General features: G+C 35.5%; 1 pseudogene; it reads left to right on the forward strand.

Annotated features, from left to right (window-relative positions):
• Positions 1-519: 519 nt before the first annotated feature.
• Positions 520-3,265, forward strand: LOC18035045 (annotated as a pseudogene).
• The last annotated feature ends 754 nt before the right edge of the window (positions 3,266-4,019 follow it).

A 4,019-nucleotide genomic window follows, 5' to 3' on the forward strand; every position in this document is an offset into this window, starting at 1 on the left:
CAAATATTCCGTTGATTCTAGAGAATACCGGAACAAAAGAACAACTAAATTCACATTGATTCAAAAGAATACCGCGAATTTAGGGGTTAAGGCTCGTTAATTCCGCAGAATACCGAGAATTAACTGTTCAAATACTCACAAAGAGATTTGAAAATTGAAATATTATTGAACTCAAAATTCTCTTTGTAAAAGCTACAAAAAATACTTATTTATACTAAGTAAGACTTATCCTAATATGATTAGAAAACCTATTTTAATAAGACTTATGCCTAAATTAGGAATATTACCCAAATAAACAATACCTAAACAATAAGACTCTAAATAAGAAACTAAATTAAACTAGAATACAAATTAATTAAATTATTCATAAATATTATACATTTAAATATAATTAGGATTTCTTCAATTTCTTGCTTTGCATCAACAATAAAGCAAATTGATCAACATTTTCTCCAGACTGGAATTTCATTTATGGTTGAAACAATCTGATTGTCTGATACATAATGAAGGCATGGTTATATGAAGTTCAATGGACATGATGAAATTTGCAGGAAAATTATAGGTGCTGGGTTTTACTCAGGAGGATTTGAAGCAGCAAATGGCTCTCTTGAATCTATAAATAGCATATCTTTCCGCTCAGCTCGAGACAGTGATGGCCATGGAACCCATACTGCCTCAACTATAGCTGGGGCAGTGGTTGAAAACGTCAGCCTATTTGGGATGGCCAGAGGCACTGCAAGGGGAGGTGCACCAAGTGCGAGACTAGCAATCTACAAGGCTTGTTGGTTTAACCTCTGTTACGATGCTGATATTCTTTCTGCCTTGGATGATGCAATTAATGACGTTGTAGATATCCTATCTCTTTCCTTTGGCCCTAGTCCTCCTCAACCTATTTACTTTGAGGATTCAACATCAATATGGAACTTTCCATGAATTCCAGAAAGGAATTCTTGTTTCCGCTTCGGCTGGAAACTCCATTTTCCCTGGAACTGCAACCAATGTTGCTCCTGGGATACTCACTGTTGCTGCAAGTTCTGTGGACAGGAAATCCTACTCAAACATTTATCTTGGCAATTCAAAGATTTTGAAGGTAAATATTTTCGGCTTTGTCCACATTACCTGCCTTATCTATCCAATAATGAGAAACATAACAACTTCTGTACTGCAGGGCTCTTCTTTAAATCCTCTGGAAACTAAAACTTTCTACGGCTTAATAGCTGGGAGCACTGCAGCTGCTCAGTTACAGCAACAAATGCAAGGTATCTCCTATTTCAATGGTAGAAATACTTCATTGCTTGATACAAATGGTGTCTTTATATCATTGTATAACTTATATGCTGCTATGATTATATTGCAAGCCTTCCAGGTTCTGTGAGTGGATACTCCACATTGAGTGGGTCACTGACCTACTGTTTGGAAAATCTATCAAGACAATTTTCTTAAGCCAATGACTTGAACATAAGTTAACATGCAACATTTCCCCCATACAAAAAGGAAAATAAAATAAATAAAATTATTGCATCACCCATTGAACATCATTTAAAAGGTGTTACTTTTTATATTATTCCTTCTATTCTTCACAAAACACATTTACTAGACCATCTCCTCCAGAAGTGACTATTACCTAAAAACCTTGCAATCCAAATTGGTTGTCTTGATCAGATATCATTATCAAAGAGCCACTAATTCATATCCATACCCTTGCTGTGTGAAAAGTCAATATATACCAAGTTGCTCTAAATCATTAGTTTTTATCTTGTCTGTCAGCTTTTGCAAGAACAATACTCTAGATCATCATACATTAATCAAAGGGAAGATTGTAGTGTGCACGATTGAAGCTTCAACTGACAACCGAAGAGAAAAATGCATATTTGTAAGAGAAAGTGGTGGTGTTGGAATGATACTCATCGACCCCAATGCCAAAGATATTGGCTTTCAGTTTGTAATCCCCGCCACGCTAATCGGTCAAGAAGAAGCACAAGAACTTCAAGCATATACGACTACAGGAAAGTGAGTTGTCTAGATCTCTCAGCTTCAAAAAAATTGCTAAATTAAAAATTACATTTTCAGAGAATTCATTTGAAAATAATGGGCAGCTTATTTGATAAATACTACTGTTATTACAGAAATCCAATAGCCAGAATCTATCCAACACAGACGATTCTGAAAACTAAGCCTGCTCCAGAAATGGCAGCATTTTCCTCCATGGGACCAAATATCATTACTGCAGACATCATTAGAGTAAGTTGTATAATTCTTTTTCAAATTATGTATTCACATAGGAATTGAATAATCTTTGAAATTCAATATCAACGACAGAAAGGGAAACCTAAGTTAGAAGGTGTTACTGCTGTAATATTGAAAATGTCAAATAGAAAATGAAAATAGTACTTCATGATCCAAATTTTATATTACAGCCAGATATTACTGCACCTGGAGTGAACATTTTGGCAGAATGGTCTCCAGTAGCAATCGAAGCAACAGCTGAACGATCAGTTGATTACAATATAATTTCTGGAACCTCCATGTCCTGTCCACATGTTTCTGCTGTTGCAGCAATTATAAAATCTCACCATCCTTCTTGGAGTCCAGCAGCAATAATGTCTGCAATAATGACAACAGGCTAGCAGCTTCATCAATGATAATTTACCAATGTCTTCTTTTCATTAATTTAATTAACGTAACAAATTTTCTAATACTTTATTTTGTTGCAACAGCTACAGTTCTAAATAACAACCAACAGCAGATTAGAAGAGATCCAAATGGCAGCCAGACCACACCATTTGACAATGGGTCTGGACACATAAACCAGGTGGCAGCTATGAATCCTGGACTAATTTATGACTTTGATTCCCACGACATTATTAATTTCCTCTGCAGCACAGGTGCAACCCCTGGACAACTGGAAAATCTCACAGGAGAGATAATTCACTGCCAAAACCCTCTCCCTCCATCTTACAATTTTAACTACCCATCAATAGGTGTTTCCAACATGAATGGAAGTTTATCCATTCATCGAACAGTTACATATTACGGCGAAGGCCCAACAGTTTATGTTGGACACGTAAATAATCCGACTGGTGTCAACGTTAGTGTTTCATCTGCTGAACTCAAGTTTACAAAGACTGGGGAGAAGATGTCTTTTAGAGTTGATTTCATGCCTTTCAAGAAAATTGGTGGAAGTTTTGTGTTTGGTGATTTGACATGGAGCAATGGCATCCATAGAGTTAGGAGTCCTATTGGTCTGAATGTTCTTTCCTTGTAGGAAATAGAGTTCAGATGCATATTTTGAGTTTAGAATATTCAATTATCAGATGGGTTGTTTACATCATGGCCATAACATATATCAGCACAACTACTTTGATTATATCATCTTCATCCAACTCAAAAACTAAAAAGCTGACGGGAAGACATTTTCTTATAGTTTGGCCAGATGCAAGAATGCAACTTCAGTCTGAGATCTAATTGAAAGTCATTTCAGATGAATTTGCAATTTATATAAATAAATTGCAAATGAAAGCAAAATAAATGAATTGGCAGAAAGACTGTGAAGTTACAACAAAAGAATCAAACAAATAACCTTGACTTTCATAATCATGATAGTCATATACCTCTTCAAGCAGCATTTGTTTGAAGCAAAGTGGACGAAACCATCCAACTTCATTGAATTAATTTGAGTTAACTGTTGAGGTCCCTCTTGCTGCATTAAGACGCACATTACCTTTTCATTAAGAAATAAATAATTTCAAAGAATCCTATTTCAAATATATACATGTACTAGGTTAGTAATAGCCACCAAAAAAAATAAATAAATAAAAGAAGAAGAAAACCTCACGCATACAAGATTTGAGTTGTATACCTTGCTTTGCATCTATTTCCAATTGAAACTGTATGCACCACTAAGAAGAAATGTATCTCCATCACCTGTCGATGGTCCTGTAGATAAAGTAATCCTCCAAAAATTCAGGTTAAATATCCATTAGCCAATGGATAGTCACCATTAATCCCCGCAAGAGCAT

Source organism: Citrus clementina, unplaced genomic scaffold (assembly GCF_000493195.1).
Source record: "Citrus clementina cultivar Clemenules unplaced genomic scaffold, Citrus_clementina_v1.0 scaffold_8, whole genome shotgun sequence".
Lineage (NCBI taxonomy): Eukaryota > Viridiplantae > Streptophyta > Magnoliopsida > Sapindales > Rutaceae > Citrus > Citrus x clementina.